The sequence below is a fragment of the Triticum urartu genome, chromosome 2 (assembly GCF_003073215.2).
Source record: "Triticum urartu cultivar G1812 chromosome 2, Tu2.1, whole genome shotgun sequence".
Classification (NCBI taxonomy): domain Eukaryota; kingdom Viridiplantae; phylum Streptophyta; class Magnoliopsida; order Poales; family Poaceae; genus Triticum; species Triticum urartu.
In genome coordinates this window covers 423,131,362-423,158,603 of record NC_053023.1, presented here as the reverse complement: position 1 = coordinate 423,158,603, position 27,242 = coordinate 423,131,362, and positions in this window count along the sequence as shown.

The window sequence follows — 27,242 nt, the reverse complement described above, 5'->3', positions numbered from 1 at the left end:
AAACATAGTATTGGTCAATGATGCAACTCATGAAAGAATTAATAAGGGAAGAGAAGATTCACATGAAAATACACTATCTTGGACATCTTTTATGATTGTGAAACCCCATTAAATATTATATGTTAAAATTGTTGACATTGGACAAGGAAGACAATGTAATGATTTATGTTTGTTCATATTCACATAGAAGTTATATTGTCATAGGCCCTTCAACATGTGGTGCTTGCTCAATATCTTTGCTAGCCAAAAATCCGCACTAAGTAGAGACACTATTTGTGCATCCAAAAACCTTAAACCCAAATCCATGTTTTGAGAGTCCACCATACCTACCTATGGATTTAGTAAGATCCTTCAAGTAAGTTGTCATAGGTGCGAAAAGGGCAATAAAAATTGCTCCTAAAATGTGTTTGATCCTTTAGTGTAAGGGAAAATAAGTGTTGTATGAACTTGTGATGGCAAAGTAATAAAAGTGACAGACTGCATAATAAAGGTTGCTATCATAAGGGGCAATATAACGTGATGTTCTTTTGCATTAAGAGATTGCGCATACAAAACCAAAAGCGCATGACAACCTTTGCTTCCCTCTGTGAAGGGCCTATCTTTTACTTTTATGTATTTACTTTTATGCAAGAGTCAAAGTATTCTCTTCTATTCCTTTTTGTTTTTCTCTTTGGCAAGCATCATATGGTGGGGAAAGAACTAGGCACATATATCCAGTTGAATGTGAATGATCATGAGTTATTATTGTTGGCATCACCCTTGAGGTGAACGAGTTGGGAGGCGAAACTATAAGCCCCTATCTTTCTATGTGTCCGATTGAAACTTTTTGCTCATATGTATGTTGTGAGTGTTAGCAATCATAGAAGATAAAATGATGGTTGAGTATGTGTACTTGCCAAAAGGCTCCGATACGGAGACCCTTCCTGGAAATATGATGAATTGTAGTTGCAAAGTTGACTGAGAACATAGTTTGTTGGTTTTCCATAAAGTTTATGCTTTTTTACTTCGATGTTGTGATGAATTTTTACTTGCTCGTGAGAAGTTATATGATAAAGTTATGTGATAAAGTTTTTGCTGTTATAATAATAAGCATGATGCTACTATGTACATATTTTGTTTTTATCAACACCTTTGTCACTAAACATGTGGACATGATTCTCGATATCGGCTTTCACTTGAGGACAAGCGAGGTCTAAGCTTGGGGGAGTTGATACGTCCATTTTAAATCATGTTTTCCTACTGTTATTTATAATGTTTTTATGCATAATAACACTTTATGGAGTAATTCTAATGCCTTTTCTCTCATAATATGCAAGGTTTACACAAAGAGGGAGAATACTGGCAGCTAGACTTCTGGACCTGAAAAAGTTATGCTAGAGATATGTATTCTGCACATCTCCAAATGAGCTGAAAATTTATAGAAAATTATTTTGGAATATTTAATAAATATTGGACCAAATAACCACCAGAGGGGGATGCCTGGTGCCCACAAAACACCAAGGTGCGCCGGGCCCCCCTGGCGTGCCCTGGTGGGTGGTGGGCAGCCCAGCCCACCTCCGGTGCCCATCTTCTGGTATATAAGGTCTTTTGACCTAGAAAAAGTAATAGTAGGACTTTCGGGACGGAGCATCGCCGTCTCGGGGCGGAACTTGGGCAGGAGCACTTTTGCCCTCCGACGGAGCGATTCCGTCGGGGGAACTTCCCTCCCAGAGGAGGAAATCAAAGCCATCGTCATCACCAACAACCCTCTCATCTTTGGGATGCCAATCTTCATCAACATCTTCAACAACACCATCTCATCTCCAAACCCTAGTTCATCCCTTGTGTCTAATCTTTGTACCGAAACCTTAGATTGGTACCTGTGGGTGACTAGTAGTGTTGATTACATCTGGTAGTTGGTTGCTATATGATTTATTTGGTGAAAGATTATATGTTCAGATCCATTATGCTATTTAATACCCCTCTGATCTTGAGCATGAATATCATTTGTGAGTAGTTACTTTTGTTCTTGAGGTCACGGGAGAAGTCTTGTTGCAAGTAATCATGTGAACTTGATATTCGTTCGATATTTTCATGGTATGTATGTTGTGATTCCCTTAGTGGTGTTATGTGAATGTCGACATGACACTTCACCATCTTTGGGCCTAAGGGAATGCATTGTGGAGTAGTTATTAGATGATGGGTTGCCTGAGTGATAGAAGCGTAAACCCTAGTTTATGCGCTATTTCGTAAGGGGCTGATTTGGATCCATATGTTTAATGCTATGGTTAGATTTTATCTTAATACTTTTCTCATAGTTGCGGATGCTTGCGATGGTGTTAATCATAAGTGGGAGGCTTGTTCAAGCAAGAACATCACCCAAGCACCGGTCCACCCACATACCATATTATCAAAGTAGCGAACGCGAATCAAACCAACATGATGAAAGTGACTAGATGAAATTCCCGTGTGCCCTCAAGAACGCTTTGCTTATTATAAGAGACCGTTTTGTCCTGTCCTTTGCCACAAAAGGATCGGGCTACCTTGCTACACTTTATTTACCATTACCGCTACTTGCTCATTACAAATTATCTTGCTATCAAACTACCTATTACCGACAATTTCAGTGCTTGCAGAAATTACCTTGCTGAAAACCGCTTGTCATTTCCTTCTGCTCCTCATTGGGTTCGGCACTCTTATGTATCAAAAGGACTGTGATTGATCCCCTATACTTGTGGGTCATCAAGAGCACATTCGTGTGTGACCTCTACCTACAGATAGACGGTGGGTGCGAGAGGACTCGAGAGAGTTTTGACTCGTGAGGGTGCGTGTGTGCGTGAGAGAGAGGGGGAATGTATCAATGCAATGCATGTGTCCGTAAATCATATCTAACAAACGTTCGCCACAAGTCGTTTCCTAATGAACGCCGAAAGAACCGTCAGATTGGCATCCGACAATGTCAGTTTTGCCATGGCATTTAACAGAACAGGCACTCCTCCGACACACAAATCTTCCACGTGAGTGTTAGCAACTACCGTATGCTCCTCCCTCCATTCCAAAATGTAGTGCATATAGCTTTATTGAAAATTCAAACCTCGCACACTTTTACCGAGATTTCATAGAACAAAATGCACATATAGAATACCCAGTATATATCATTTCATTCATCATCGAGAGGTAACTATAGAGATGAGGGAGGAGTGTACAAAGAAAGACCGTCGTGTCACCTGCAGCAATTTCAACCATCCTTTGGTGTGGAGGAATATCTTAGGAACTCTATATGATATGATTTTTATAGGAATTTTTCCTTTGGAGCCAATTGGTTCATAGGAATAGATTCCTATACTCCACATTTCAAAGGAAAATAATCATGATATGATTTTTATAGCTTTAGAGCCACTTGGTTGATACGAATGGATTCCTATACTACCACAATTTCAAAGGAAAATAAACATTAGCCTAGATTCAATAGAAAAGTTCCTATGATGTGAACCAAATGACATCACTTTTCCAATCCCTACTCATAGGAATTGAGATACATGTCATCTCTAGATTCAATAGAAAAGTTCCTATGATGTGAACCAAATGACATCTCTTTTCCAATCCCTACTCATAGGAATTGAGAACCATGTCATCTCTTTCCCTACAACTTCCATATATACATCTTCTATTCCTGAATAGCCAGTATAACCCACTAGCTTTTTTCCTGGACATGCAACTATGGCACATGAACACGTCATGCATGCAAGTCATAAATCACATTGTTTTTGTACTCTATGCATGCAAGCACCACATCATCAATTCGTGCATGTTACTCATAAGTTATTTTTTGCACGAGATTTTGTATTGATAATATACGTGTTGGTCATGTGCACACATATGTAGTTCACATCCACATTTTTTTAGAAATCTCATTCTTTTAACGGCAATTCATTTTTCTCTTTTTATTACCTTTTTATTTTATTTTCATTTTAAGCATACATTCACTTCCCATTAGTTATAGATGTTTTTGGAGGAACTTTTATGCATTATTTTGAGTTGCAAATTTCACGTGGCCGCCGGTATATCAAAATGCGGGGCCCATGCGTCATTGCCTTTCGGTCGAACCTACGTCCACAATTTTTTGTACGTATATCTCCATTGCTCCCCGAACCCAAAATTCTTCCTCATTCCCGTAAAACCGAGCGGCCCACCCGTATTAAGGCGTCGACTCCAACTCAATCCCTCTCCCATTTACTATGGCATGGGCCCTGCATGCCATAGTACTCCTAGAAACCCTACCCTCCGCACACATCATCGGTTTTCTTCAAGAGGATGAGGGAGAAGCGGATTTGTTGTAGTGGAGGCTCCTACCCTAGGGCGCCCTAGGTAGCTACCGCACGCATCATTGGGTTTCTTTTTTATTTATGCTCTTGCGCCCTAGAGTGAAATGATGGTTGCTTCGTCCATCCAGCTTTGTGATTTGACCCCTCATCGCTCATTTACTACTACTGTGGGGTTATGACCGGGGTGTCTCCAAGTCCAACAGTTGCTCCGAACTATAATGTGGTGCATCGCACATGGAACAACACGGTGGATGACCCACTTGGTTTTGTTCCTCGGTGAATCCCAACTATATTTATCTACTAAAGATAGTATCCAGATTACTCCCTCCGTCTGGGTGTATAAGTCACCTTACGAAAACCAAATAATCCTAAAACACTTAGGCGTGGTGCATTAACTACCACCTTGTTTCTTGTTTCTTGACATATCACCAATAAGACATGTGTGCCGTGCATTCTTTCAATGACTTGAGACTACCAAACATGACATGCAATGGTTAGTGCATTGCATACAATGCTATTAATTAGCAAATAAACAATAAGTTCTCTCGTTTTCCCCTTCGCCTTGGTTATGATGCGCAACCTAAGACAACTTATGCACCTACATGGAGGGAGTAGTAAAAATGACGTGATTTTAATGAGCGGTGGGCGGGGGAGCATGGCCTGTCATGCGGTCCCACGTGTCATGATGTACCAAGCCCATGCGCATCCCTCTTCAGGTAGAACAATGGCAGAAGCAATACGTGGTTTTCTTGAAGGAGATGATGGAGAAGCGGATTCAGTGAAGTGTGAAATAATGGTTGCTTCGTCTGTCTACAGGAAAGGTGCGGCTTTGTGATTTAACGTCTCATTGCTCTTACTACTACTATGGCACTACGACTGGGGTGTGTCCCCCTGCTGTTCTGCACTGTTATTTGGTGCATGACATGTGGACCCGGTTGCTATATGTCCCACATGTCGGCGAGAGGAAATATAACATTTGTGAAAGTGACTGTCTACACTCTTAGTAGTACGATGGAGGAGTACAAGACACGGCTTGGTTTTTGCTGCTTCGCGTGATCCATCGATACAAACCCCGACTAAAAAAGGTGAGGGCGAGTCTTTTCCTGCGCGGTAGGCAAGGGAGTTTGGCATAGTCTGTTCGACAGATAGAGCGAGAGAAAGATGTGATGAAATGCTTGAGGCCTCATTCGGTTTGGAGGATTTTCGTAGGAAAAACATAGGAATAAGAATTCCGGAGGAAAATGTCCTATATATGCATTCAGTTTGTAGGAAATGCGTACAGGAATTTCGTAGGAATACTATTCAATTCATGTGTTTTTGGAGGAAACTACACATCCACTCAAAGCTCATTTTGCGCGTAGGAACAAGGCAAGTCAATTCCTTAGGATGGCAAGTGCCATCCTATCAAATTCCTATACTACTCCTAATTCCTATGTTTTGATTTCCTCCAAACCGAATGAGCCATGAATGTGTACTGGGCCATTTCTTTCTTTGTTTGTTTTTTGAAGTGGGCCCTTTTAGATCACTACGACTAGCACGCATGGTGTTGAGTACTGGTTTCACGGAGGTGTTTGAATGCGACAAGGAGGCGTGTTCAGCCGCGCATGCAGCGGGCGGTGCCCTCGACCAGATCATCTGACGTACGACACCGTGTCGTTCTTCCACTGACGCGCGGGGCCGTTGGGTACCTGGCCTGCATGTCAGTGACCCAACGCAGGCAGCGCATGGCAGAGGAGCCGGTTCCTCATGAATGCGGGCAGCTGGCGCCGGGCGGGAATCGCGTGTGGGAGGGGGAGGGTTTTTTGGTGGGCCAGGGCGGTGAGAAGCGGGCATTTCAGGCATGTGATTGTTGCGTGTGTGCATGTGTACGAGTGAGTGTTGCGTGCGTGCATGTGTATGAGTGAGTGTTGCGTGCGTGTGTACGTTTCAGTGTTGCATGCGTGCGTGCGTGCGTGCGTGTGTGCGTGTGTGTGTTCGTGTGTGCATGTGTATGTGTCAGTGTTGCATGCCTGCATGCGTGCATGTGTTCATGCGAGTGTTGCGTGCGTGCATGTGTACGTGTGAGTATTGCATGCATGCATGCGGGCGTGTTTTTGCGCATGTGTGATGTGTTTGTATTCAGCATAGTAGCTCGTGCGTGCATGCAATTAAAATGGTCGGCTCAGCATATCATCACAAGGCGACCTTGCCCGTTGTGGTTAGGGCACACGGGCTACCAATCTCAGGTCTCACGACTTCGAATCCCCACCGACCACTAATTTATTACCATTTCTGTCTTTCATATACGCGCTGACAGGTGGGCCCTATGGTAATGTGCGCTGATGAATGTGGACCATTTGACTGGTCAATTGATCGTGTCATCAACAAACTACGGAGCTGTACGGTGTTCGGTGAGCCAGTGACCGTATGATCACCACAAAATGTATTTCATGAACACAGTACATACGCGAGCTACCGTTTATTTCTTTCATATACGCGCTGACAGGTGGGCCCAATGGTAACGTGTGCTAATGGTGCAACACTAGTTGCGCCATGTGGACCGTTTGACTGGTTAATTGATCATGTCATGAACAAATTACGGAGTTGTACGGTGAGCCAGTGACCATATAGTCACCACATGTATTTTTTAACATAGTATAGATGCCAGCGCTCATATATACATGCATACACTCACCCCTATGAACGCACACATGCACACCCTATCCCCTATGAGCACCTTCGAGAGAGTGAGCCGACATATCATCTTGAGATTTTACGAAGTCACTGTAGGCGCCTTGTAGTCGAGGGGAACGTCTCCTCCCACTGAACGTGCATCGCCGAAAATACTAAAATTAATCCAAGATAAATGCGAGCACCAGGACTTTAACCCTGGTGGGCTGGGGATACCACTGTCCTCCTAACCATCCAACCACAGATTGGTCTGCACCACAAAATGTATATGGTGACCATAATGAGCTTATTCTGAAGTCCAATGACCATATCTTGTTGTCACTTCAGATACGATGGACGTAAGTGTCATCAACAAAATACGGAGCACGCTTCAACTACAATGAACGTCAGTGTCATCAACAAAATACGGAGACGTACGGTGAGCTTGAGACCGTATGATCACCACAAGAATGTATATGGTGATCGTAATGAGCATATTCTGAAGTCCAATGACTGTATAGTGCTTTCGCTTGAAATGCAGTGGCCGTAACGCGTGAATGTGTCAAGGACATACTTTTAGAGGGCCGAGAGATAGTTTGTGTGCGTACGTGAAAGTGGTGTAGAGAGAGGGGTGTGCGGTGGAGACAAAGAGAGATATGCCCTTCGTTTCTCTTTCCCGTGACTAATTTTTTAGGAGAAAATATAAATCACAATACGAAACAAATATCATTGGATGCACCATGCAATTAACTTTCATGTATACTTTGTACTATTGTATATGCTTATTTTCTTAGTGGCCAATGGTGTGTGGGTGTGGTGGGCACATCATTTCTAGTTGTGGTGGGTCGACATGAGGACTCATAGGTCGGTTCTGTCCTGCGCCATATAGGTCAGACCGAGACGCGTTATACGAAGACCCATGGAGGACTCGGTGTACAAGATGAAGCTACCAGAGTCGTGGACGACTCTATCCCCATCGATGAAGTCCCAACTATGATTTGTAACCCTAGGCCCCGGGTATGTTATATAAGTCCGGGGGCTAGTTCATCGATAGTATATACACACAGACACAATGGCTGGTATTCACGTGTACTTTGTACACACCCCAGTCACAAATATACAGTACCAGGAGTAGGTTTTTTCCTCAATTGCAAGGGCCTGGACTTGGGTAAATTTTTTCCTCTTATTACCATCAAGCCTAACCGTCAGGGATATGCTACCGAATGATTTGATGGAATCATATCCGCCAACTAGTAAGAGAGAGGTGGGTGGGGGGAATGTGTGCGAGAGAGGCCTAAAGATAGTGTGCATGTGGGAGACACGTAGGCAGATATATGTGCATATAGCGGGCCAGCATAGACCATGCATGTGTATATATGCATGTGAGAGAAATAGTGTTTTCCAACTGAGATTAGTGAAAAGAGTCATAGATAGTATTAAGAGAGAGAGAGAGAGGGAGATATATAGAGAGTGTGTGCGTGAGACACGGGAAAGAGTGAGCATGTGTGAGAGAGAAATGCCGATGTATATAAAGTGTGTGCACTTATGCGTCAGATAGAGAGATATATAGCGCATGTGTGAGGAGGGGCCGAAGCATAATGCATATACGCGTAAAAGGCAGTTCTACGCATTAAATTAAAATATAAATTGCATTAATTTTTTTGGATGGGATCATGAATTTTGCAATTTGCGTATGAACGAACATTGGTCTATCAAACACCCATACTCTATTGAATTCGAGCATGTGTGTGGGTTTATTTCACATTATTGATCCATAGAGTGAGAGTGGTTTGAAATCTAGACAATGCATGGCTTTTGCAATTCATATATAAACATGAGTGCACTTCGTGTTGTCAATGTCAAGCACTTTATACATTTTTCACATACATGGATACATTCCAAATTGCTAGCTACAAAATAGAATACATGTTGAATTCAACATAAAAGTGGTTTCAAATATTCGAATTCATGGAAGTGCATTCAACTATTTGAATTCGATATAATGGCATTTGTAAATCAGATCTAAAAGGGGGCATCAATCTTTGTTGTACGTTTGAACATGCTATATATTCATACGCATGTCTAACTACTCCCTCCTTCCATCTCTATAGGGCCTAATGTGTTTTTTAAGACCGCCTTTGACTATTGACAAGATTAATAGTACATGACATGCACAATGTGAAAACTATATCACTGAAAGCTCCTTTCACACACGAATTTAACGGTGTGCTTTGTGTAAGTTGCATGTCATATATTATTTCTCTAGTATTTGGTCAAAGTTAGCCTCGAAAAACGCATTAGGCCCTATATAGATGGAAGGAGGGAGTATTTTTATTGCAACCAAGGAGATTATATCTGGAACCATGCATGAATTGAGCTAAGCTGGATTTTTTTAATATATACTCATGTACAATGTAGATTCAAATATACCCCCTCCATTCCAAAATAATTGTAGTTTTAGGATTTTGAAGAGTCAAGATTTTTGAAGTTTGACAAATCCTGAAAGTTCAATTCAAGAGAACTGTAAATGTTAATGCTTCTGCTCCCAAATATTGAACGAAGCGCCAAATAAGCCTCTGGTCGCCCGAAACCACGCGAGACCAATGTTTGGTGGTAGGAAATTACTGTCCTAACTCTGACCCGTGTAGACTATCCGCCCGATGTCCAAAGGTCTAAACCGGGGTAGGTTTGTAACTTCACCAAGACGCCAGTCAACCTCTCTGAGAAGCATTCATACACCGTGGGCGCCTAACACCCATGCGCTCGGCTGAAATTTATCCCGCCCACTATTTGGGGCACCTGAGATTACCGTCCTACCCCCGACCCGCAGTATGTCCGAAATTTTAGATTGGGGCAAAGTTCGTAACTTTCCCCAAATTTCAAACAAGCATGTCCCAAACCGAAACATTGTTCCCCCTTAGCTCCCCCTCCCTCCATTTACCCATTCATACTCCATGGGCACCAAAACGCCCTCTCCACCAGCCATAAAACCCCAGCCTCCTCCGTCCTCCGCTCCATCGCGCCCAATCCACCGCCGCCCTCGTCCATCACGCCGGAGCCGGTACCCTGACATCATCGTCCAACGCAACCGCAACCGCAACGCCCTCAAGGACTTAGTAGTTGAAGCCGAGGCAGAGCTGCCTCCACGACTCCGACGCCGATATGCGCCATACCAGAACCACTTCAACCACGCCGTCTTGCGCCTCACCGCTGCCGCTCCAACATCGCCACTGTCCACCACACCGGAGCTGTTCCCGCTACGCCGTCATTCACCGCCTTAGATTTGCTTCCCCGCCGCTGATAGACGACCACCGCACCACACTCAACAACTTGGCCATGGGTTCGTCCAAGGCTCCACCGTCCTCCACAACATCTTGTTTCCAGTGAACCACAAGAAGATCGCCGGAAAAACAGAAGGAGGACATAGCACTGCCAACAGAAAGAGGTACTCCTCTTCCCTTATTCATGCAAATCTTACATCTCTACTCACACCGTATTCATCGCACGAAAGAAACTAGTTGAGCACTTCTTACTGCACCTTCTTTGTGATACTAAATGCACAAGGTTTTCCCCCATTTACTATTTCACCTTAGCTAGAGGTCAATCGCCCACCTGGATTTCAATTCAGGGTTAGTTGATTCACAATTAAAAGAAGCAACACCCACTTAGGCGCGCGGAGCACCTAGTCCGTCTGTTCACCGGGAAAGCGGCGCATCGGTATCTATCGTAGGGGTGTGGGGCGCAGGAGCTGCTTTCGCTCGATCTGGAGGTCAGCGAGGCTTAAAGGGATGACCGGGGGCAGTGCCCAGCATGGCAATGTGGTGAGGTCAAGGGGAGGACGGAGGCAGGGGAATGGGCCGGTGGTCACTGGCGTTTCGAGGAAGATCATCAACACTGACTGGCTAGAGGTGGATGAAGGCGATCTTCCTGTTCTTTGTACATCAGACGGTGCAGAAATAATGGACTGACCTATTTGTTTTTAGTTGACTGCTATTTTCATAGGACCACAACTTGTGGTGTGCTGGAAGAGTATGTGCATTTTCGAGCCATCCCTATGCTCATATCTCAAAATCCTAGAATCTAATTTCGTGTGCCATGCATATTGTAGAGCTATCATATGTCTCCCATCATTTATTTCTCACCCATCCGCTATCTGCTACTTTTACAGTGTACTACTTATGCACACACTTCACCCATACTCACACTATTGTTTTTTATGCATGGGTATTTCAGACTCGGATGCACTGTTGATAAATTCACAAAAGAAAAGATAGAAGTCGCTCCAGTCTAATTCGAGGATAAGCACTAAGCGTTTCAGCGCTCTAAAGGGTGTAGTGTCAGTAGATGGAGACAGTAAACATAGCTCTGCAGTTGATGATCTCAATTGCCACACACAACCATCCCAGGTGCTTGCTTTAACTTCACGCTGTCAAATGTGGTTGCATGTTGCATATGGTATCTAGCTTGTATTGCTTCCAATTTGGTTAAATTGCATCTGCTTACTTTACACATTATACCTTTGATAATGACACACCTTCCTATTTTTGATACATACTACATCTGTCTATTAACCATGTTCTTACATCAAACTAATGCTCTTGTGTATCCCTCTTCAATCACTTATGATGAGACAGTCACACCAGTGGGTTACTGTGAGACACGCTACTCTTTTAAAGAGTGCAATGTCATCCTCCCCACATGATTCTCAAGAAACAGCAAGGCTAAATGAAGATAGTCGATGTAGCTCTATAGTTGATGACCGCAATTCCCCTACACCACCATCGCAGGTGCTTGCTCTTACTTGGCAATGTGATATGTGTTTGTGTGTTGCATATGGTGTCTACCTTGTAATGCTTCTAATTAGGGTAAATTGCATATGCTTAATTAACACATTTTTTGACTATGAACAGTAGGGTAAACACCCCACAACAATTTTTTTATTAAAATAAATAAGGAAGGTCCACAAGCGAAAAGAAGAGAAACTAAAGAAACTAAGCCAGAGGCTTGAGCAAAGCCCCTCGGGGGAAACAAAAAGAAAATCTAGAAAAGAGACTAAAAAAAGATAAGAGAAAACAAGAAAAAGAGAACTAAGATAAGAGCAGCTAGCACTAACACTACCCTAACCTACTAACCACAATAAAAGCGTTTACTACTGTGATTCCAGCCAGTAATTGAACTGAGCTTCATATTTAGGTCTGATCCTGTGAGTGAGCAGCTTCAATTCTTGCAAATAGATATGCTTCCATCCTTGGAATGACGGTTGGATATGCTCAAAGATTTTATTATTCCTAGAAATCCAGATTGCCCAGGAGCCTATAATGATAATTTGCATGAAGAAAGGAAGTCTCAGCTTGTCTTTAATGTCTTCGAATGCCTCAAATACTAATAAATTTGGAGTCCTAGTGGGACATATGAAGTCCCAGCATATCATGGCAAAGGAGCAGCCCCAAAATAGGTGATGTAAGGTTTCTTCTTGTTGAAAATCCCTGACTGCACAATTGTATTCTTGTAAAACAAAGGTTTTCCTTCTCAGTAGATTTCTTGTGTTGATCCTTTCATGTAACAACATCCAAAAGAACATTTTGTGCTTCGGTTGGCATGAAGATTTCCAAATCCAATTAAAGTGAGAAGGGACCTGTTTGAATCCAATCATAACCTTATATGCCTTAGCCGATGAAAAATGAGCATTGCCCCATATGTAGCTCCATGTGTGTGTCATGTTCTGGTATTGAGACTGTCTGAGGGTCAAACAAATATCCTCTATCTGCAGGAATTGCTCATGTGCTTCAGTTGACAGTGGCAGGTGAAAAAGATCTCCCAAGTACTCTGTAGTGACCACTTGTTGGACAGTCAACCTAGGGTTGAGCACAAAGGAATATAGGTGTGGGAACTTTTGTTGTAAGATACTTCACTCCATAGATCACTCCAAAAATAAGCACTTCTACCATCTCCCAAATTACACATAGCCAATGCTTTGTATTGTTCAACTAACTATAAATTAGCTTTCCACCAAAAAGAGTCCACAAGCTCCTCCCCTGGTAATTGGTTCTCAGAATAGTGTGCTTCCCTTACCAATTTAACCCAACGGATTTCATGTCCGTTGTAAAATTTGTGTAGATTTTTCATTAGTAGTGCCCTGTTCTGGGTGAAGATGTTCATAACTCCTAAACACCTTGATTCTTTGGCCTACAAACTATGGTCCAAGCTACTAATGCAGGTCTATGATCCTCCATATTTGAACCTCTCCAAAGACAGTGTCTCAAATACTTAATTACCTGTTGTTTGATAGTAACAGGAACATCCAGACAGCTCATAAAGAAGATTGTAAGGGAAGCCAGAACTGATTTAACCATTAGTAGTCTTCCTGCAAATGTCATAAAGGTAGCAATTCCCCCCAGTCTTCTTGCAATTCTATTAACCATTGGAATACATTGTTCAACTATGGGTTTGTAAAGCCCTAAAGGTAACCCAAGGTATGTAAATGGGAATTGACCCATTTCACAGTTAAGAGTCCCAGCATACATCTGGGCCCTCTCCCCCTGAATGTTGATGGGAACCATGATAGACTTTTGATAATTCACTCTGAGAGTAGTGGCAGAGGCAAAGGTGTTTAAGAGGGCTTTTAAACATATCAGTTGTCTTGAGTCAGCTTGCATTATCACCAGTGTATCATCAGCATATTGTACTATAGGAAAATCAGGGCATGAATTAACTTGCAGTGGTGCATTTAGTAACCCCAACCTCATAGCTTTGTTTATCACAAACTGAAGGAGATCTGCAGCTAGCACAAACAGGAGAGGGGAAAGGGGATCACCTTGCCTAACCCCTCTTCTACAGTAGAATTTTTTCCCTGGCACTCCATTGAGAAGAACAGTAGATGTAGCCGAACTAAAAAGGATTTGTATCCATGATATCCATCTCTCACCAAATCCTTTGGCTCTGAGGATCTCTATAATTGCTTGGTGCTCTATGGTATCAAAAGCCTTTTCAAAATCTAGTTTCAAAACTTGTATTTCCTCCTTTGATTTGAGACACTGGTGATGATATTCATAGGACCATCCTAAACAATCATGAATAACCCTGTCCTTAAGAAAACCATACTGATTAATGTGAATCAGTTGTAGGATCACCTTTTGCAATCTGTTTTCTAGTAGCTTGGTAATAATCTCGAGTACACCATTTAGGAGAGAAATTGGTCTGAAATCATTAGGAGTGAGGGGCATCCTTTTTAGGAATTAAGTTAACACATTATACCTGTGAATATGACATGCCTTCCTATTTTTGGTACATACTACATCTTTCTATTAACCATGTTCTTACATCAAACTACTTTTCTTGTGTATCCCTCATCAATCACTTCTGACGAGACACCTTCAAATTAACACTGTGATATTGGTTGCATCTTGCATATCATTTCAAGCATGTAGTGCCTCTAATTTGTTGAAATGCCACTTATGATGAGACACTTCTACCTTGGTAGAGTGATTTTGGTTGGATCTTTCATATGGTGTCTAGCTTGAATTGCTTCCAATTTGTTGAAATGCCTTCTGCTTAGCATTTTTCGTACATATTCCATCCTCCTACAATGTGGTTGCCTTACATAAAAGTTGTGTTCATCAGTATCATTCATCAACGAATTTGAAGAGAGAATTTCATTCCTTTTTCTTGTGTGTTTGACTTGACAAGGCGAAATCCAAAAGGATGAACGCACAGGATGATGGTGGTCCTCCGGAGCAACCAAAACAGATGATCTATGTAGATTCTCCTGCCACTCCTACTGCAGTGGAAGTTCCAAATCTCATCTCCCCTACTCCACAACCCCAGGTGCTTGCTCTAACATGGCAGTGTGATATCTAGTTGCATGTTGCATATGGTGCCTAGCTTGTATTGCTTTTAATTTGTTAAATTGCATCTCCTTAGATTACACATTATACATGTGAATATGACACGCCTTCCTATTTTTGGTACATACATACTACATCTGCCTATCACACCATATTCTTACAACAAGCTATTGTTCTTGTGTATCCTGCATCTATGACTTATGATGAGACAGACACGCTCGTGGGTTAGTATGAGACGCGCTACTCTTATAAAGAGTGCAGTTTCATCCTCCCCACATGATTCTCAAGAAACAGCAAGTCTAAATGAAGATATTCAATGTAGCTCTGTACTTGAAGACAACATTTCCCCTACACCACCATCGCAGGTGCTTGCTCTAACTTCGCAGTGTGATATGTGGTTGCATGTTGCATATGGTGTCTAGCTTGTAATGCTTCTAATTAGGGTAAATTGCATCTGCTTAGTTTACATATTATACCTATGAATATGACATGCCTTCCTATTTTTGTTACATACTACATCTATCTGTTAACCATGTTCTTACATGAAACTACCGCTCTTATGTATCCTGCATCAATCACTTACGATGAGACACCTTTATTCGTTGCATATTGCATATGATTTCTAGCCTGTTGCCATGTATTGCTTCTAATCTATTCAAATACATTTATGAGGCCACCCTTTTAATTTGGCAGAGTGAAATTGGTTTCATCTTTCATATGGTGTCTAGCTTGCATTGCTTCTAATTAGTTCAAACACCTTGTGCTAAGTTTACACTTTACACATCATACATGTCAATATGTCATGCCGTCCTGTTTTTCATACATATTCCATCCTCCTATCATGCGGTTGCCTTACATGAAAGTAGTGTTTGGCAGTATCATTCATCAATGAGTTCTGAAGAACAAATTTTATTCCTTTTTCTTGTGGGTTTGATTTGATAAGGCAAAATCAAAAAAGAGGAAGGAAAAGAGTAAGGAAGGCGATGATGGTGGTCCTCTGCAGCAACGCAAATGGAGAATTTGTACGGGTTCTCCTCATACTGCTAGTGCATTACAAGTTCCAAGTCTCCGCTCCCCTACTCCATCCCAGGTGCTTGCTCTAACTTGGCAGTGTGATATCTGGTTTCATGTTGCATATGGTGTCTATCTTGTATTGCTTCTAATTAGTGTAAAATGCATCTTCTTAGCTTACACATTATACATGTGAATATGACACACCTTCCTATTTTTGGTACATACTATATCTGTCTATCACACCATGTTCTTACATGAAACTACTGTTCTTGTGTATCCTGCATCAGTCACTTATGATGAGACACCTTTAAGTTGGTAGTGTGATATTGGTTGTGTCTTGAATATGATTTCTAGCATGTAGTGCTTCTAATTTGATGAACGCCACCTATGACGTGATAGTTTTAACTTGGCAGAGTCATATTGGTTGCACCTTCCATATGGTGTCTAGCTTGTAGTGCTTCTAATTTGTTGAAGTGCCTTCTGCTTAGTTTCCACATCATAGGTGTGAATATGTCATGCTGTCCAGTTTTTCATACATACTCCATCCTCGTATCATGAGTTTGCCTTTCATCCGAGTAGTGTTCCTCAGTATCATGCATGAATGAGTTCTGAAGCGCAAATTTTATTCCTTTTTCTTGTCGGTTTGACCTCACAATGCAAAATCAATAAAGCGGAAGGAAATTGGTAAGGCATTGGATAATGGTGGTCCTTCGGAGCAACTAAAACGGAGGGTCTCTACAGATTCTACTCCACCATCCTGCCAACAAGATTCGCAAGACAACGCAAGGCTAGACAGTCAACATAGCTGTGTAGATGATGAGCACATGTCCCCTACTCCACCATCACAGGTGTTTGCTCTAACTTGGCACTATAATATGTGGTTGCATGTTGTGTATGATGTCTAGCTTGTATTGCTTCTAACTTTGTTGTATCGCATCTACTTACTTTACTCATCATACCTATGAATATGACACGTGTTCTTGTTTCTAGAACATACTATATCTGATCACACCATGTTCTTACATCAGACTACTATTCTTGCATATCCTGCATCAGTCACTTATGATGAGGCTGAAGGAAATATCCCCTAGAGGAAATAATAAAGTTATTATTTATTTCCTTATATCATGATAAATGTTTATTATTCATGCTAGAATTGTATTAACCGGAAACATAATACATGTGTGAATACATAGACAAACAGAGTGTCACTAGTATGCCTCTACTTGACTAGCTCGTTGATCAAAGATGGTTATGTTTCCTAACCGTCGGTAACAAAACCGGTGTATCTCGGGTAGGGGGTCCTGAACTGTGCGTCTAAGGCGGATGGTAACAAGAGGTAGGGGACATGATGTTTACCCAGGTTCGGGCCCTCTCGATGGAGGTAATACCCTACGTCCTGCTTGATTGTTCTTGATGATATGAGTATTACAAGAGTTGATCTACCACGAGATCAAAGAGGCTAAACCCTAGAAGCTCGCCTATGGTATGATTGTATCTTGTCCTACGGACTAAAACCCTCTGGTTTATATAGACACCGGAGGGGGCTAGGGTTACACAAGGTCGGTTACAAAGGAGGAGATATGCATATCCGTATTACCTAGCTTGACTTCCACGCCAAGTAGAGTCCCATCCGGACACGGGACGAAGTCTTCAATCTTGTATCTTCATAGTCCAATAGTCCGACCAAAGGATATAGTCCGGCTGTCCGGAGACCCCCTAATCCAGGACTCCCTCAGTAGCCCCTGAACCAGGCTTCAATGATGATGAGTCCAGCGCGCACTGTTGTCTTCGGCATTGCAAGGCGGGTTCCTCCTCCGAATACACCATGGAAGAGTTTGAATACAAGAATAGTGTCTGACCCTGCAAAACAAGTTCCACATACCACCATAGAGAGAATAATATTTCCACAAATCTAATCTGCTGACACGTTTTGACAGCATGACATCACACCACGGCCCGGTCATTATTAGAACCATTTTTCTTAACCAGCTCCGCACATAACGCGAGGCAGTTTTCTTGATACGTCTTGTCAAAGCAGAGATCGTGTTCCCCTTATCACGGGATTCTCATCAGTACGGACGTGGGTAACCCAACCGCACCATCAATTACGGCGCCTAGGAAATAAGAGGTTTTGCCAGGCAAGTGGGGAGACACATCGCCTCCTCCGCCCTTATAAAGGGACAAAGATTTACTTTTTCCACCCACGCCTTCTTCCTTCTCGCTTACCCATTCCCGCACACTCGAGCTCTAGCGCCCAAGCTCGCGTTCTTCTTCTCAAACCACTCCAATCATGTCCGGAGCAGGAGGCAAGTGGATGGTCTCCTCCATCACGGAGGAGAACATCAAAAAGTAATGGGAAGCCGGATACTTGGCCGCGGATATCGCGCACCGGCTACCAAATGCGGGGCAGATAGTCCCCACGCCCGAACCCCATGAGAGGGTAGTTTTTCTTACCCATTTTGTCCGCGGACTGGGATTTCCTCTCCACCCGTTTGTCCGCGGGCTCATGTTCTACTACGGGCTGGATTTTCATGATTTGGCCCCCAATTTCATCCTCAACACCTCGGCGTTTATCGTCGTGTGCGAGACCTTCCTCCGCATCAGGCCCCACTTCGGCCTATGGCTGAAAACCTTCCATGTCAAACCGAAGGTGGTGGGTGGCCAGCAAGCCATGGTGGGCCAAGATGCCTAATGTCACCTGGCTCGAGGGCACCTACGTGGATACCATAAAGGGGTGGCAATCGGGGTGGTTCTACATCACCGAGCCGCGCAATTCCAGCTGGGTGGCGGCCCCCAAATTTCGATCCGGAATCCCCACGCGGCTCACCTCCTGGAAAAAGAAGGGCCTGTCCTGGGGTTCTTTGATAGAGCTGACTGGACTCCAGACCCGCATCCAGAACATGACGAACAAGAAAATCAAGCCCGTCAACATGGTCCAGGTTATGCTCTTCCGCCGGATCCTTCCGTGTCAACGACGGGCATTTGTTTTGTGGGAGTTCGACTCGGCCAAGCACTAGACGATGTGAGAGCTCTACGACGCGACGCACGAGGACGTTTGGAGGGTGCTGTTCAAGGACGCCGAGATGCCTCCCTCCCTCACCAAGGACCGCGGACTCAGCGCAAAGCGCCGCGCCCATCCGGTAGGATTTTATATCTCTCAGGGTATTTATTTGCCCCAGTTTAGTTATGTGCTGGATCTAAGCTTTCATGTCATTAACAGGACTGGATAGAGACAGCGGAGCAGCTTGATTGCCCAGCCCCCCTGCCCGAAGATCCTGCAGACGCTCTTCTAACGAAGATGCTGACTCCGGCACCTTACGAGGTGCCCGAAAAGAAGGCCAAGAAGAAGGCCACGGGGACCCGAAAGGGTCTCCGACACAAGGTTATATCGGACTCATCGTCCGATGACTCCGACGCGCACTCCTCCCATGGAAATGAGGAGGAGGAGAAAAGTTCTCCCCCCCAGCCAGGGGAGACAAGAAAAGGAAGGCCGACCCATCCGGGGAGGCCGAAGGGTCCAAGAAGGGAAAGACCCTCCCTCCGGACTGTGCCACGACGGCAGCCGACAGCGGCGACGAGTGGCTACCCAGGGACAAGCCCTTGGCGAAGTCGTAAGTGTCCGGACAACATAGTACTTCATGGTATGTTTTATTGTATTGACTTTCCTCATGCCGAACATGATTATGCAGTCCGTCCCGAGCTCATCTCGATGTACCCTCATCGAGCGGCTCTTTGGACTCGTCGAATATGAACATCAGTTCTCCTCCGACCGCTTCCACCCCTCGCCCTACGGACAACGCCGAGGTGTTGTCTCAAAAGGCACCGAGCCAAGGGGAGGTGATCCTAGGGGCGCCTCACGGCGACCTCCCGGACCCTGGGTACCAAGGGAGCGAGGCTCCTACAGGCTTCGAGTTCGGGCCCCAGCCGGACACTGCGCCGGAACCTCCGATGGTTCTGAACTCTGGCAGGTGGTCCCCCATTAAGGGGGGCCAACCATCTGTGCCCGTGTCCTCTGTCCAACCAGAGGCACCGGACACCCTGCTGGAAGCGCTTCGCAGCGCTTCCACCGAAGAAGAGCACCGCACTATCATGAGTGTGGTGGTTGAGAAGATTCAGTCCGCCAAAAATGGACTGAACGAAGCTTGCGCCAGCCTCCTAACAGGCTTTGAGGTAAGCATTCAAAATATAAGAAAATATTACCGCATAGATAGTAGCCCCTGATGCTCTATTCGGCGTTCGCGAAGAAAAGCCGAATAGAGTATCAAATGATAACTCAGGAGTCTAATTAGAGTATGTCTATGTGTATGTGCAGGCTTCACTGCTGGCCGCTGCCGCACGTACTGCTGAGGTCTCTGCGCTGAAGCAGGACCTGAAGCAGTCCGAGGACGAGCTTGACCTTACCAAGAGGCAGCTCGAAGAGAGCAAAGGTAAGATATACCCCTGTCTATATAGTTAAAAAGAAGTTAAGGTGTAAAGTAATAGGATCATCATGAATTTGTCAGGGGCCACGACCGAGGTGGAGACCCTGAGGAAGGCATTGCCCGAGGCCAAAGACAAAGTGGCCAAAGAACGCATTGAACGGGAGAAGCAAGAAACCCGAGTAGGCGAGGTGCAGCAAGAGCTCGAGGCTCTTGCCAAAAAGCACGAGTCCTTGGAGCTTGACTCTAAGACGTGAGAGTCCGAGCTCGTGCAGGCGCTTGAAAGCGTCCGGAGCGCCAAGGCCGAAGTCGACAAGGCCCTCCAGAAGATTGACGCGGTGAAGAAGATAGCAGAGGGTAAGGCATTCTTTATGCAAAGCAAGCACGTGAAGGAGACTTTCCTTTTTCTTACCCGAGTTCGGAGCTCTCCAGGAGCGTTTGCAGATCTTCCCCGTAGTGTACTGGATGCCGCGGAGTTTTACCAGGCTGAGGAGGGGAGCTCAACGGAGAAGTTGTTCTGGTCTCAGTATACTAGGACCGAACACCCCGTGCCCTTGAGCGACAAACTGAAGCAGTTGGTCGAACTTCACAAGGCGGCTGAACATGCCATGAGGGGCCTTATAGTCCGGATGTGGCCTGGCGAGCCCCTGTCCGGCAGCTAGTTCGGTTTGGTGAGGCGGCTTGTGGAAGCCTGCCCACGGCTTGAAGTCATCAAGCGGTCTGTCTGCATCGAAGGTGCACGCAGGGCTTTTGCCCGGGTGAAGGTGCAGTGGGCGAAGCTGGACGCCGTGAAGCTGGTGAAGGAGGGGCCGCCAGAGAGCAAGGAGCATCGCTGCCCCAGAATTACTATGAGGGCGTCTTGAAGGGTTCCCACTTAGTGGCAGATGAGTGTGCCAAGGATGTAATTTTTGAATAAGCATGCCCATGTGATCCTGTAATATGAAACGAGTTCTTTTGCGCCATGTGATGCTTTCTTAATTTAAAATATTACCTTCTATGCGGCCGTTTATAAAATCTGAGAGTTGGCCATTCGTCGGCTTCTACCCCCATGTAACTAGTACTGGGGTGTTCGGGGTAAATCTGAACACTCCTTACCCCAATTTTGGGTCCTTCAAGGGAGGTGTTCAGCGCAACGAACCAGGCAATCGGACTATAATGCTTTATCACTCTCACTTAGCCATAGAAGTCTATGATTTTAAATTTTTGGCGAAGCCCCTGGTATTTGGAGGGCCGAATTTGGGGCTCTATACACGCCTAAGCCGGACAAGGCCGACTCCTTGCCCGAAGCAGAAAAATTCTTTAAGGACTTGAGACCTCTCGAACAGCGACCAGTCTCTCGCCTTATCATGACAGTCAGTTTTTGGCTTTCTCTACTGAGGTGCTCGTCCGGAAGAACCGGGACACAATCGCAGTAGTTCTCCCACCGCTACCTTAGCCGATATAGCGGAACGTAAGGTACCAAATCATGGGAGCCGGGAAACCCAACATTTGACCAAAGACATGATTCGGAGCTGATGCATATAATGCTATAAGTTCAGGATGCCACACTGTCAAAAGTGTTCAGACTTCTTGCGCCGTATTATGGGGTAAACGAGAGCCCCTGGCGTACTGACTGTACCCGAACGTGCGGGTGTGGATTGTCGTAAATCGACATATAAGAGAAAGAGAAACTTAAATAATTCAATGACAGATTAATGATATGCATTGTTATTTGAATAATACGTCGAAGCGTACTGGTACAAGTAGTGCAATAAGCATAAAGTAGGACAATTCGAAATGTCCTATCCCAGGGCAAGCTATGCATAACTAGTGAAAAGCGGGTATATCAAGTATTACTAGAGACCACCTGGCGGTTCCCGTGTTCATCTTAGCTTCTTGCCGCCTTGGTCGTTGCTTCTGGAATGTGTCCAGCAATCATACTGCCGGAAAGGGCTTCCAAAGAGTTAGGCCCTGAAAGAGAAAAGGATTTTCAAAGGTATATAGCCCCTAGTGTGGTTAAGCCACAATGCGGGGCATGTCCTGATTGTGCCCCCTCCGGTGTCCATGGTATTTTCAATGCGTAGTTATGTACGCGCGGCATGGATTTCGTCGCTTCACCGTGACTGGGACGGGGGCGGATTGCTAGGCGAGCTTTGATCGTGCCAGGCGATCATGTTGCAGCTTGTTCTGGACTCACTTGAAGGTGTCCGGGGGCTGTGACGCCAAATGAGTGGTCTACCTCAACAGGCTGCTTTGTGCCTCTGCTGCAAGGGCCGCAGTGTGCTCTTCTGTATGGAGCGAGCATTCTGTGTTTCCATTTACTGTTATGACCCTACGAGGTCCTGGCATCTTGAGCTTGAGGTATGCCTAATGCGGCACTGCATTGAATTTTGCAAATGTTGTCCGTCCGAGCAGTGCATGATAGCCACTGCGAAACGGGACGATGTCGAAGATTAAGTCTTCGCTTCGGAAGTTATTCGGTGATCCGAAGACCACTTCCAGTGTGATTGAGCCTGTGCAATGGGCCTCTCCACCTGGTATGACGCCTTTAAAGGTGGTTTTGCTGGGTTTGATCCTCGAGGGATCGATACCCATTTTTCGCACTGTATCCTGATAAAGCAGGTTCAGGCTGCTGCCGCCGTCCATAAGGACTCGAGGGAGGTGAAATCCGTCAATGATGGGGTCTAGGACCAGTGCGGCGGATCCACCATGACGGATGCTAGTGGGGTGGTCCCTGCAAGCGAAGGTGATCGGGCAAGCTGACCATAGGTTGAACTTTGGGGCGACGGGCTCCATCGCATAGACGTCCCTTAGTGCACGCTTCCGCTCCCTCTTGGGAATGTGGGTTGCGTATATCATGTTCACCATCTTCACTTGACGGGGAACCCCTTCTGTCCTCCTGTGTTCGGTGGGCGGGGCTCCTCCTCGTCATCGTTATGCAGCCCCTTGTCCTTGTTCTCTGCATTTAACTTACCGGCCTGCTTGAACACCCAGCATTCTCTGTTGGTGTGATTGGCTGGCTTGTCGGGGGTGCCGTGGATTTGACACGAGCGATCCAGTATGCGGTCCAGACTGGACGGAGCCGGAGTATTTTTTTTAAATGGCTTTTTCTGCTGACCGGATCTAGAGCCTCTGAATCCGGCATTAACTGCCGTATCTTCGGTGTTATCGCCGTTATTGCGGCGCTTTGGTCTATTACGACGCTGCCTACCGTTAACATCTTTGGTATCCGAGGTATCTGGATTCCTTGATGTGTTGTTGCTGCGAGCCAGCCAGCTGTCCTCGCCCGCGCAAAAGCGGGCCATGAGTGTCGTGAGGGCTGCCATAGATTTCGGCTTCTCCTGGCCGAGGTGGCGGGCGAGCCACTCGTCGCAGATGTTATGCTTGAATGCCGCTAGGGCCTCTGCATCCGGACAGTCTACAATTTGATTTTTCTTAGTCAGGAACCGTGTCCAGAATTGTCTGGCAGATTCCCCTGGATGTTGGGTTATGTGGCTCAAGTCATCAGCATCCGGTGGCTGTACATAAGTGCCCTGGAAGTTGTTAAGAAATGCATCTTCCAGATCCTCCCAACTGCCAACGGAATCTGCTGGCAAGCTATTCAGCCAATGCCGAGCTGGTCCTTTGAGTTTTAGTGGGAGGTACTTGATGGCATGTAGATCATCACCACGAGCCATGTGGATGTGAAGGAGGAAATCCTCAATCCATACAGTGGGATCTGTTGTACCATCGTATGATTCGATATTTATGGGTTTGAAACCCTCCGGGAATTCATGATTCATAACTTCATTAGTGAAGCATAGGGGGTGTGCGGCACCTCTGTGCCGGGCTATAACCCGACGTAGTTCGTATGAGTCTTGTCTGCTGTATTCGGCCCGGCCGGATTTGCTCTTGGTGTATCCGACGCGACGATCATCGTCCCGTGTGAGCGCACATGCCCGTGTCCCGTATATTGACCTTGCGATTTTTGCCTTACTGTCCAAGATGTCTCGCAGGTCCTCTGTGTTGCCCCGGGCCTTAGTATTTTTGACTGAGTGGCGACGGGGTGCAGTCTGAACTTTAGGCTGAAACGCCTCTCTGGCTCGGCCACGTAGTGGCCGGTCAGCCGCATCGTACACTGGTGAATGAGGTTTCAATGCTTCCTCCTCGAGGTGAGGTAGCAACCTGCGTTTTGGGTAACTCTTGGACGGGCGCTCGAGTTCATGCTCCTTGGCCGCAAGGACTTTGGTCCACCTGTCTGCTAGCAAGTCTTGATCAGCTTGAAGCTGTTGTTGTTTCTTCTTTAGGCTATTTTTCGTGGCCATAAGCCGGTGCTTGAAGCGCTCTTGCTCGACGGGGTCCTCAGGCACGATGAACTCGTCGTTGCCGAGGCTCGCCTCGTCTTCAGAGAGAGGCATGTAATTGTCCTCCTCCGGTTCTCCATCTGCTTCCTGCTCTGGAGGGCTAGCTTGTTCGTCCTCTAGCTCTACATCGTGCTGGAGGGGATTGTTGTTGTCTTCGGCGCTATCCGGAGTGTTATTATCTCCTGTGCCGGTATCACTGCTCTTGCTGTGGCGGGACTTAGAGCGGCGCCACTGACGACGGCGCTTGGGTTGCTTCTTGGAGGGGTCATCCTCCGCTGTCTCATCGCCATTGGCTTCTTTGGGGGGTGTCCACCATGTATATATCATATGATGAGGTGGCGGTCCAGTGCCCCGAGGGCGGTGGATCCTGTTCGTCTCCGGCTTCGTCGTCCATACCGTCGAAGTCTTCGGGGAGTCGAAGTCGAGCATGTCAGTTAAGTCGTCAACCGTGGCTACTAAGTGGGTGGTGGGTGGGCAGCGAATTTCTTTGCCGTCTGCATCCCATTCTAGCCAGACATATTTCGTCTAAGCTTCTCCTGACAGGGAGAGAGACCTTAATGAATTTAGCACATATCCAAAAGGTGAGTGCTGAAAGATATCTGTGGAGGTGAACTCCATGATCGGCGCCCAGTCAGACTCGACGGGCACGGATGTGAGCGGCTCGGAGTCCGGGCCAGAGATGAATCCAGTGGTTCGGCGACACGGCTCTTGTAAGGGGTGAAGTCAGTATCCGGCTCTATCACCACTGAGAGTGCGGCCTCCATGGCGGGGTCCATCCCTCCGCTCTCGGATGGCGCGACTTGCTCCGGATTGATGGACGGAGTAGTTGCGGATGCGATCTCCCGGACATTGTCCAACAGCAGAGTTACGTCATGCTCATCATGATTGTGCGGCGCGTCCGACATGGGCTTGAATCCGTCGAAGATCAAGTCTCCACGGATGTCGGCTGTGTAGTTCAAGTTTCCAAATCTGACCTGATGGCCAGGGGCGTAGCTCTCGATCTGCTCCAGATGGCCAAGCGAATTGCCCCGCAGTGCAACGCCGCCGAATATGAAGATCTATCCTGGGAGGAAAGCCTCACCCTGGACCGCATCGCTAGCGATGATCGAAGGAGCCATCAAGCCTTATGGTGACGACACAGTGGAACTCTCAATGAAAGCACCAATGTCGGTGTCAAAACCGGCGGATCTCGGGTAGGGGGTCCTGAACTGTGCAACTAAGGCGGATGGTAACAGGAGGCAGGGGACACGATGTTTACCCAGGTTCGGGCCCTCTCGATGGAGGTAATACCCTACACCCTGCTTGATTGTTCTTGATGATATGAGTATTACAAGAGTTGATCTACCACGAGATCAAAGAGGCTAAACCCTAGAAGCTAGCCTATGGTATGATTGTATCTTGTCCTACGGATAAAAACCCTCCGGTTTATATAGACACCGGAGGAGGCTAGGGTTACACAAGGTCGGTTACAAAGGAGGAGATATACATATCCGTGTTGCCTAGCTTGTCTTCCACGCCAAGTAGAGTCCCATCCGGACACGGGACGAAGTCTTCAATCTTGTATCTTCATAGTCCAACAGTCCGGCCAAAGGATATAGTCCGGTTGTCTGGAGACCCCCTAATCCAGGACTCCCTCACTAACCATAGACATAAGTTGTCATTTGATTAACGGGATCACATCATTAGGAGAATGATGTGATTGACTTGACCCATTCCGTTAGCTTAGCACTTGATCGTTTAGTTTGTTGCTATTGCTTTCTTCATGACTTATACATGTTCCTATGACTATGAGATTATGCAAGTCCCATTTACCGGAGGAACACTTTGTCTGCTACCAAACGCCACAACATAACTAGGTGATTATAAAGGTGCTCTATAGGTGTCTCCGAAGGTACTTGTTGGGTTGGCGTATTTCGAGATTAGGATTTTTCACTCCAATTGTCGGAGAGGTATCTCTGGGCCCTCTCGGTAATGCACATCACTTAAGCCTTGCAAGCATTGCAACAAATGAGTTAGTTGTGGGATGATGTATTACGGAACGAGTAAAGAGACTTGCCAGTAACGAGATTGAACTAGGTATTGAGATACCGACGATCGAATCTCGGGCAAGTAACATACTGATGACAAAGGGAACAATGTATGTTGTTATGCGGTCTGACCGATAAAGATCTTCATAGAATATGTTGGGAGCCAATATGAGCATCCATGTTCCTCTATTGGTTATTGACCGGAGACGTGTCTCGGTCATGTCTACATAGTTCTCGAACCCGTAGGGTCCGCACGCTTAATGTTTCGATGACAGTTATATTATGAGTTTATATGTTTTGATGTATCGAAGGTTGTTCGGAGTCTCGGATGTGATCACGGACATGACGAGGAGTCTCAAAATGGTCGAGACATGAAGATTGATATATTGGAAGCCTATGTTTGGATATCGGAAGTGTTCCAGGTGAAATCAGGATTTTACCGGAGTGCCAGGAGGTTACCGGAACCCCCCGGGAGCTTAATGGGCCATAGTGGGCCTTTTGGAGAAGAGGAGAGGCGGCCAGGGCAGGGCCGCGCACCCCTCCCCCTAGTCCGAATAGGACAAGGAGAGGGGGCGGCACCCCCTCTTTCCTTCCTCTCTCCCTCCTCTCCTAGTCCAACAAGGAAAAGGGAGGGAGTCCTACTCCCGGTAGGAGTAGGACT